The following is a 10,998-nucleotide window of genomic DNA, read 5'->3' on the forward strand; positions in this document are numbered from 1 at the left end:
CCAGTGAAACCAGGTAACGTAATTTGGTGTCTATGTGGGTTCGAGTCCTTGGCTTTCCTTTTTCACTTGCAAATAATTTCCGATCATCAAGCTTAACTCTAAACGAGAAAATTAATAAAAAATCATTAAAAATGATCTTCGCCCTAGAAAGGCAACATTTCAAAAAAGCAAATTTAATTTTTTAAATAGAAAAACAAGTAAGAAAAGTCTATAGTCGGACGGAGCCGACCATGGTATACCCTATACCACTATCCCTGGACAACGATTGTGAAAATTTAATTATCAAATATCAGAGATGTAATGTATAATACTTATGACAAAACCAAAAAGTTATCTAGCATGACAAAGACATTTTTGTAGCAGGAAAGGAAAATTTAGTTCACGTAAAATGTAATGAAACCCACTTATGTAGTACTACTACTTCCGTTGTTTAACCGCTACGTTATTGATATTTTTACCAATTTCACACAAAAGTTTCAATCCATTTAACCCGCTAAGTATTATCTGATCTTCACGTTGGTTTGTACGCTTCTTCTTCATCATAAACTCAAGCTTTGTTTAAAATTTTGCGATTTATTATTTTGATTTACAGAGCCGCTACAAAATTGGTTAAAATTTTGTGTTTGGTCCATTTCATCACCTAAACATTTCACGATCATCACCGAAAACTAATCATTTCTAATCTGGCCCGAACCCAACCTCCTTAAAAAATCGTTACAATCGGTCCATAATTTTTTCCAATTTTTAATGGACGGACACACATCGCTAAATCGCTTTATCTCGTCGAGATATGAATTTTGGCATACCAACGAACCATACCATACGAACTTTTGGAGAGACAATATGTAGCATGGGATAAAAATGTGGTTCTCTACACAGAACCCATTATATATTAAGCAGTAGGCCCGTTATCTAGCAAACACTTTATTGCAATTAACATCAGAGGAAAGGTCAGTACTTTTTCCATATGTAGGCTACTTTGCGAAATATATATGTCCTCAAAGAATTAAAATATCGACCAAAACTAAAATGTTTATATTTTTCATACAAAAGTAATGGTCCATTTCAGCCGCTAAAGAATATCAGATCATCATTCAAAATTGTAGGCATCTTTTTCGACCTATACTCTTACCCGGTGCAAAATTTCGTGACTATTGATGTATAATTGCGACTTCTAGCGAGTTTATTATTACACTACAAACAAATAACGGAATATATTAGGCTGTAACTCTGTTATCTGATCATGCACACCAACATAATTGGCATCAATTGAAAGGTCAAGCGTTCCACTTTCAAGTATATCTCACTTGTCCGGAATGTCACTTCCAGGAATTAAGATATATTCTGTATATTAAAAATTTTCACACAAAAGTTTTGGTCCATTTAACCCTCTTAATATTATCCGATCACCATCTCAAATTGCAAGCTTCTCCTTTGTGATATACTCTTACCTTATTTAAAATTACGCTGGATCGGACTATTATTGAGACCTACAGAGCCGCTAGAAAATTGGATAAATATTATGTTTTTGGTCCATTTCACCCGCTAAATATTTCACGATCATCACCAATAAGAACAGGGATCTATTCTGATCTGAACCCGACCTCCATACAAAATTTCGTGACGATCGGTCCATAATTGCGGCCTGGAGCGTGTTTATAATTTATAATGGACAGACGGACGGACGGACGGACAGACACACATCTCAAAATCGCTTTATCTCGTCGAGATATGAAGATTGGTATACCACATTGCGGGTCTCCGACGAATATTTCGCGGTGTTACATGAATTTTTACCAAAACAAACTTATAATACCCTTTTCCACATTGTAGTATAGGGTATAAATACCAAAGAGGCTTTAGTAATCGCAGTCGGTGCGGAAACTTTTTTCACCGAATCGAACTGAAACGCGCGTTTCGTTCAGGACATTATTCAGCACATGGTACTGGCGTGGTATTTTTGGTTATAGCCCTAATAGACAGTCTGTCTAAAACGGATTTGGATTTGGAAGATTGTTTTTTGAAAAATCACATTCATTTTGATGATCAAAAACATGTAAAAAAAGTATCAGTCGGCTTTGCCGACAGCCTGTGTATATTGAAACAATTTTTTTCCCCAAAATACGTATGTATTTAGGGGGTTTTAAAAATGTTGGGTGTTTGAACAGACAAAAATGTTGTTTAGTATTAAATATCAAAAGTTTTGCGGAGGAGATACTAAGAGGAATGGATCGACATTGACCGTTATGGAAGTGGATCTCCAGCCACAACATATCGTGCCATAGGTGTTTTTTACACTCTTAGGGCTGTTTGCTCAAGAAGTATGGACTTGCCCCCAAAAAACGTTTACCATCGTAATTGAGGCAGCGAATGCAAGTTGCTTCAACAAAAATCAAAGTGATTCGATATTAGGTCTTAAAGTGAACTTATCCGAAATTTTGTGTGGGAACCTGATCTATATCTATATCTGGTAGATATATTAGGATGTGTAAAGTATGGACCAATTCGGCCACTCCCTTCAAGAGTTACCGTACGAACAATTTTTCCGAACAGTTTTGAACTTTTGTTTGGCAGGTACCTGAAGGAGTGGACCGATATGGCTTATCTTCAAACTTAAACTATGTTTGGACAAAATATTACTAAGGCCATATTTTGGCCGATTCGGCAGATCCGTTCGAGAGTTATCTTGCGCTTCAACCACCTCACTCGGTGTCATAGGGGTTTTTTGCAACTTTGAGGCTATTTTCTCAGGAAGTATGGACTTGCCCCTGATGAAACTTGTACCGTCGTATGGAGGGCAGGGAATACAAGTTGCTAAAACAAAAATCAAAGCGATTCGAGAGATGGCCCTAAATTGAACTTTTCCGAAATTTTGTGTGGGAGGTAGCCGAAGGAGTGGGCCTATTGAGACCATATTGGAACCTCATATTACTCTGGTAGAAAGTTTACGCTGTACAAAGTATGTACCAAATCGGCCACTCCCTTCAAGAGTTATCGTGCGCACAAACTTTCCGAACATTTTCGAACTTTCGTGGGGGAGGTACCGGAAGGAGTGGACCTATGTAGCTCATCTTCGAACTTGAACTAAGTTTGGGCAAAATATTACGAAAGCCAAAATTTGAACCGAATCAGTTCATCCGTTCGAGAGTTATCGTGCGCTCCAGCCAGCAGGACAGACAGACGGACGGACATGGCTAGATCGACTTCAAATTGTCTGAAACACATTTAGTCCAAAAATACTTGGGGTCTAAAACCATTATTTCGATGAGGCACATTTTCATCGTTTTAAAGTGTATATACCCTCCTTAGCCTAAAGGCTGAGGGTATAATAACTCACTTGTACGATCAAAAAGGTACTCGAAAGTGACTAAAAATAGTTCAATTTAAAATACAATAACAAAATGTATAGCAATCGAAAATAAATCATTGAAATGTGAATATTTTTTCGTTATTTATTGTCACATCTTGATCATCTGAAGATTGAAACAATGTGGCTAATCTTCAAAATACCGAAATTCGGGAGGTACAGTTCCATGGGTGGCTATATCAAAACGTCGAACTCTACCTACAAAATTCTGGCGGAAAGTTTTTAGACTCAAAGAAGACTAAATACCAAACTTCCGATATTTCGGTACAACCTTCAAAATACCGAAAATCAGGAGGTACGCTTTTATGGGCGATATAGGAACCCGCGGACTTATACTGATAATGGAATATGGAATGGAATATTTGATAACCCCATGGACGACTAAATAACAAATTCCAGTCTTTCGGTGGGATATTGACGTCACTACCTTCAGAATTACGAAAATCGGGAGGTACCGTTCTATCGAAACGTGGACCTATACCGACGAATTATAGTCAGAAAGGATTTTACTTCCAACAAAGACTAAATACCAAATTTCAGCCATTTCGGTGGGTTGCTGTGGCCACAACCTTCAAAATACCGCAAGTCGGGAGCTATATGAAGGCGCGGACCTCTACCGACAAATTTCTGGGAGAAAGTTTTATACCCCCAACGAAGACTAAGAACCAAATTTTAGCCATTTCATTGTGCTAATGAGGCTAAAACCTTAAAAATACCCAAAATCGGGTAGTACCGTTCTATGGGGGCTATACTAAGGCGATGTGGAACGTTTAATACCACAAATTAAGACAAAATACCAAATTTCAGCCATTTCGGTGTGATAATGAGACTAAAACTCGAAAATCGGGTGTTACCGTTCTATGGGGGCTATACTAAGGCGATATGGAACGTTTAATACCACAAATTAAGACAAAATACCAAATTTCAGCCATTTCGGTGGGTTGCTGTGAGGTCTATATGAAGGCGTAGTCCTATACCGTCACATTTCTGGGAAAAAGTTTTATACCCCCAACGAAGACTAAGTACCAAATTTCAGCCATTTCGGTGTGATAATGAGACTAAAACTCGAAAATCGGGTGTTAACGTTCTATGGGGGCTATATCAAAACGTGGACCGATATAGCCCATTTGCAATACCAAACATCCTAGGAGTATTAGAAACTAATATAACAAATTACAAAGCGCTATCTTAAAAATTGCGAGTTGTATCTTGATTTCAACAATGAAAAAACTAACCACCGCAACATAAAAAAATAACTAAAAATCATAAGAAAGCAGAAAAGAAAACAAAACAAATAAAAGAAACAAAAACAAAACAATGAAAGAAACAATAAAAAACAAATAAAATGAAAAGACTGATAAATGACTAGCTAAGAACTTATAAACGATTATAAACATGACTGAAAAAAGACTCGAAAAGGAGTCATAAATCACGACTCGAAGAAAACTTTATATACTATCAGAAAGCAGTCGAAGGTGACTCTAAAGTTAATGTAGAGGAAGATTCAAGAGGGGTTTTTATAACTGTCACAGGAGGTCACGTTTTGCTCCCGACAACAGAGTCGTTTATGCTTAGAAAATGCGCTCATATTCCAGCTTTTCAATCGTGCTGCAGGATGAAAAAAGACTCAAAATTTATTAAAAATTTCAAAAAATGCTGGCTGGATATGAATGCGCCTAAAGGCTGGGGGTAACAAAGTGCATATTAGAACTTTCTCAAAAATTTTACTTATCCTCGTATGCCCACATATAATGGATGTGATGATATGCCACAATAATATTCACACATGTAAATGTACCAAAGATGTTGCTGCTGTTGTTGTTGCTGGCAAAGTAAATATTTTTCATTTATGGAATTTTTTATACATACAAATTGTATGTACGAGCGAGCACATACTACGTTTTATTATTATTACATGGACAAACAAACACACACGTGTGCATTCCGTTTTTAAATAAGGACAAGTACTCGTACCAGTAATTGTTAGCATGTGTAGAGATTGTCAATTCTTAAAATATACTATTAAAACTGCACATGCAGGGGACTACATTGTCTCGTATGGTCATAATTCTCAGTCACAACACCGTTTACATTGTTGAGCTAAGATGACCCCCAAGGTATTAAATTTATTTCCATATGATGTAATATTTAATTTGTTAACCCTTTTTTAAAATGTGAATATTAGCTAATTACCTTTTTGTAAGCAGAGATAGTCATAAATCAAATCCGCCTTTATGTGGGATGACAAGCAACGCCTACCATCTGTTTAGTTAAGTTGGTGGCTGTATATTAAGGTGATTTGTTAAAACAGCAGCAGGTAGAAGAAATTCGCTGTGAATTCCCCCAACAGATGTTTTTCTTTTATTTGTTTTGCTTTTTTCGGTTGAAAGTTATTTAGGTTTAAATTGTAGACGTTGTTAAAACGCCTGATTTCTTTACAAAAAATCCAAAGGATTTTAATACTTTTTTGTTACCTAAACGCTGTATGAACCATATTTTGATTAATACTGTCATTTATTTTTGATATTGATTAGGAAGTGGAAACTCCGCAATCAAGACAACAAACTACCTGAATTGTAATGAACGGATAAACAGGGAAAAATATGAGGTTCTTTTAGAAATTTTAGCTCTCTAAATTTTCAACCATAATTAGGATAAACAAGTACAAATGGGTGAAGTTCGGCAGCGTCGAAGTTTTTATATCTCCAACACGAACTGTATTAATGTAAATAGTTTCCTTTCGTTTAGGCTGATAACACTGTGAACCGAAATTTTGGGGCAGACATAATTTCTTTTGGGGATGAAAGCTCTTGGTGAGTATATTAAGAATCCCGAAGGACAGATCCGCTGTGAGTCGAACTTCCGAGTTATGGCGTGATGAAGTTTCTGCTGAAGACCCTGTAAGGCATCTGAAATTAGCGTTATATCTTTGTTAACTGTTGTTTTAGCTTATTTATAAGATGACATGTCTTCAGTCAAATCGAATGAGGATTATTTTCGTAGAGCATTTCGACTTTCTAACTCGTTTCCTGTAATGTCCTTTTCCTCCCTTATTTTAAGAACCGTTATAAAAGTACCACAAGATGACGTTTTTAAGCATCGAAATGTTCTTCAAAAATGTCGCTAAGAAAATTTTAGGTAGGGCTCTCATTGAAAACTATTCGATTTTGTTGCGTTGTGACATTTACCCTGTTTTGGCTCAGAAAAAGTTATGTTTTGTGTTTTTACAGTGTTTTTTTAACTTGCTTTGGTGTCCGTTTAGTTCAAATCTGGTAACTCATTTTTAACACAGTTGCAGTTGACCAATCGAACTAAAATTTGCGCACTTTTCAGGTCTGGATGACAATATCTGAATATGGGACCATTCTTTCCTACAGCACCCATATAGCGGTACCACCCGATTTCAGGTATTTTGAGGATTTTTTCTTCATTTTTACCAAATTAGCTGTCATTTGGCATGTGGATTTCCAATGATACAGAAATTTCCTCACCAAAAATTGTGAACATAGGTCCAGGTTTTGGTATAGCCCCCATATAGCGGTACCACCTGATTTCAAGTGTTTTAAGGGTTTTATCTTCATTTTTAACCCGAATAGGCTGTAATTTGGCATTTTGGATTTCCAATGATACAGACATTTCCCCACCAAAAATTGTGAACATAGGTCCAGGTTTTGGTATAGCCCCCATATAGCGGTACCACCTGATTTCAAGTGTTTTAAGGGTTTTATCTTAATTTGTAGCCAGAATTGGCTGAAACTTGGCATTTGGAGTTCCCAATGGTATATAAACTTCCCAACCAAAAATTGGGGACATAGGTCCAGGTTTGTTATAGCCCCATATAGCGGTACGACCCGATTTCAAGTATATTAGAGATAGCGGTTCCATCCGATTTCAAGAATTGTCTGTAACTTGGCATTTGGAGTTCTCAATGGTACACAAACTTCCCCACCAAAAATTATGGACATAAGTCCAGGTTTTGGTATACACGCAGAGAAAAAAATATGTTTGATCCAACAATATTCCAAGAGCAAAATATATATTGTTAACATATTGTTGGATTCCTTATGTAGTATTGTCAATCCAACAATCGTTATTGTCACACTGGACTATATTATGTGTTCTAAATATAAATATGTATTGTCACTTTGACACTATAACGCTTTGGACCAAACATGTAATTACGATAGTTTTGGTTAGAGGTAACAATATATGTGGTTGCAATTCACAATAGTTTTGGTCCAAATGGACAATAAATATTGTTAGAACTTACAATAGTTTTGGTCAGAAGTAACAATATTTATTTTTGCAATTCACAATAGTTTTAGTCAAAATGGACAATACATATTGTTAGAACTTACAATAGTTTCGGTCACAAGTAACAATATTTATTTTTGCAATTCACAATAGTTTTGGTCAGAAGTAACAATATTTATTGTTGCAATACGAAATGGTTGGAATAAAAATTGTATACCTACATTTTTAATGTGTTACATTTAAAAAAATATATAAAAAGTTTCATTGTATTATTTATTTCATATATGATATTTAAAACATTTATATGACACTGATTTGAGATAATTTTAATTTCGATTGACGCTACTTTTATTTAGTTTAACAAAGATTCGTCTCTTGATGTGCAAATAAAGCATGTTGGTAAACTATTTCTTGTGATTTACTCGGTCAGGAAAATTGTGAATCCAAGTCGTTAGTAGAATTTGAAGCTAAATTAAAAAAGAATATATGTTAGAAATAACGCTTAGTAAAAGTACAAAAAGAAGATACTTACTAATTAATTTAATGCCCAAAACAAAATCGGTTGAAGAAATGTATTGATGCACCAAATTACTGAATATAACTGTCGGTGATTAGTTTTATGTTTTCTTAACTACATTTACAAAGTCTGCAGCAGAACAATCCTTAACCCGCTAAATAAAAAAGTTAGTTAAAAACAGACACACAAAACTACGCAATAAAATACAAGTGTCAGCAGTAGTCGTTTCTTTGGCTTTCATTGAGCATGCATTGCAAAAATTATTAGACTGTTGCAACGCGCTCTTTATATTTTAAATTAAAATTGAATTCCGACAATTCGTTCACAAAAACACAAATTAAAAAAAAAATTATTTCTATTTTCTCTTCGTATAATAAATTTCAACCACCTTTTTGTTTTTAGCTCTCTACAAAACACACACACATAACAACTTTCATACGATAGTAGAAGAAGAGATTCGAAAGAGGTGGTGTCAAACAACAATGAAAAATAGTATTGGTAAAAATGGACAATAAATATTGTTAGAACTCAGAACAGTTGAGGTAAAATTATCTATATTTACAATAGTTTTGGTAAAAACTACAAACGTGTGTCGTAAACATTATTCAGTACAAAAAGAAACCAAAAGAGATCGACGTTTTCAAGAAAATTTAATTTATTTTGTCAAAGATGTATGAATTATCGGAATTCTTCTTTAATATCTCCTTGCAACACAAATTCTGCTTCAACCACCACTTTTATATTTACCGCTTCACAAAAACACATGAGAAACCCAAAAACAAAAAAACTACGAGTACATGGCATTTTAAAAGTAGATAATGCCATAAAAAAACACCGACAGTTTTAAAATAACAAAGAATTCAATAGATTTAATAATGTATGACACTTATATTATTAGATTTTTTGCATTTTTGGAATGTTGTTTTTCTAAGTTTATAATCACCAAGCTTTTACTTTTTTTGATCCACTTTCTTTGACTGCCAAACAAAAACTGATTAGGCACAAAGAATGCACAAACACAAATAACTTCACCGGCTGCCACACATAAACTAAAGAGAGCAAAACAAGAATGCAGCTACTAGAATCCAGAGAAAATACTGAACAAGTTAACGGGAGAGAGTATAGTCAAAAATATGTATTTTTGAACTAATAATAGAAATGTCCAATCCAAATTTGTGTATCTACTGAAAAAACAAAATAACCATACGTATTTAAAACTACAACAAAAGCGAATTTTTTAAATGACAATATTTTTTGTAAAAATTCTAGATTATGATAGTTCCTACCAATCGGTATTGTTAATTATTTTTACAATATTGCGGAATTTCGAAAGTTGTTTTTGTTTTTTATGTTTGGAGCAAAATCTTGTATTTTTGGATTTGCAATACAATGCTTGAACAAAACAAATACAATTTTGGAGCAAAAATTGATATTTTTGTTCCAACAAAAGCGAAAAATATTTTTTCTCTGCGTGTAGCCTTTATATAACGGTACCACACGATTTCAGGCATTTTAAAGTTTTTATCCACATTTTCGGCCTAAATTTACTATAATTTTGTTCTCAGTGGTCAGAAAATGTATTTACTAAAAAGTTAAAAATAAAAAATTATTTAAAAAAATTAAGTTTCAGAGTTTTATTTAGAAATGCACTTAAAACTAGAAAATAATTTGTCGCTTAGCCTCAATAAATATATTCTTTCTAATGATGGAATCTTTCTAATGATGGAATTTCAGAAATCCAGAAAGACTTAATACCGAATTTTGTAGAATTTATTACTTTTGTACATTTATGGTACACATTTTCATAATCACCTTCATATCCCAACCCCACACATTAACGTTGTATTGGGTGTAATATTTAGTACCTTTAGTAATAATATAGTACATATTTCAAAAAACTTTCCCTAAAACCAATACAAAATATTGTACCATTTAGTGCCTTTCGTACACATAAGTACGAATTTCAAAAATGACCAGCTCTAACCATTTACCCATATTCCATTTAGTACTCATAAGTACCAATTTCCAAAACTACCTCCATATTCCAATTCTACACTTAAACAGTAATTTTAATTCTAAATTTCAGAATCCGTTTCTACAAATCCTAATTGTACCAAATTTAGTACCATTTAGTACTTTCGTACTGATAAGTGCGAATTTTCAAAACTACCTCTATGTCTCAATCCTACACTCTAACAGTAATCTTAATCAAATTTCAGTATATCAGTTTAATCATTTTACCCAACTCCAATTTGTACCAAATTAAGTACCATTCAGTAAAATGAGTACGATTTTCCAAGCCTTCTCTCAATCCTACACTTCAACAGCAATCGGTTCACCCAAAACCAAATTGTACTAAATTTAGTACCATTTAGTACTTTTCTTACCCATAATTACGAATTTCGAAACTACTTCCATATCTCAAACCTACACTCCAATAGTAATCCTAATTCCAAACCTCAGAATTCCAGCTCTATAGTACTTCCCGTACCCTTCTAATCGGATTTTCTGAAAACCCAATCTTAACTGACACATTCGGACCAAGAGGGATAGATTTCAAGATTCTAGCTCTATCCGTTCACCCAATACCAAAAGATACAAAATTTAGTACCATTTAATACTTTCTGTACACATAAGTACGAATTTCCAGAACTATATACATATCTAAATCCTACACTCCAACAGTAATCTTTTTTCCAAGTTTCAGGGTTCCATATATCCTACTAAAACAGCAATCATAATTCCAAATTTCCAAACCAATTGTACCAAATTTGGTACCATTTAGTACACATAAGAAGGAATTTCTAAACCTGTAGATTAATTATAATTCAAAATTTTAAGATTCTAGCTTTATCCTTTG

At 34.1% G+C, this 10,998-nt stretch overlaps 1 long non-coding RNA gene across 1 annotated transcript; it reads right to left on the reverse strand.

The window, feature by feature from the left end:
- Positions 1-7,937: 7,937 nt before the first annotated feature.
- On the reverse strand, positions 7,938-9,104 carry LOC141391101 (uncharacterized). Its single transcript, XR_012409559.1, has 3 exons — positions 9,093-9,104; positions 8,154-8,292; positions 7,938-8,088 (listed from the first exon to the last, which is right to left on the reverse strand). It is a non-coding gene; the product is annotated as an uncharacterized lncRNA (long non-coding RNA).
- Between the last annotated feature and the right edge of the window lie 1,894 nt (positions 9,105-10,998).

The sequence above is a fragment of the Musca autumnalis genome, unplaced genomic scaffold, assembly GCF_047663935.1.
Source record: "Musca autumnalis isolate F117 unplaced genomic scaffold, ASM4766393v1 scaffold_1, whole genome shotgun sequence".
NCBI lineage: Eukaryota > Metazoa > Arthropoda > Insecta > Diptera > Muscidae > Musca > Musca autumnalis.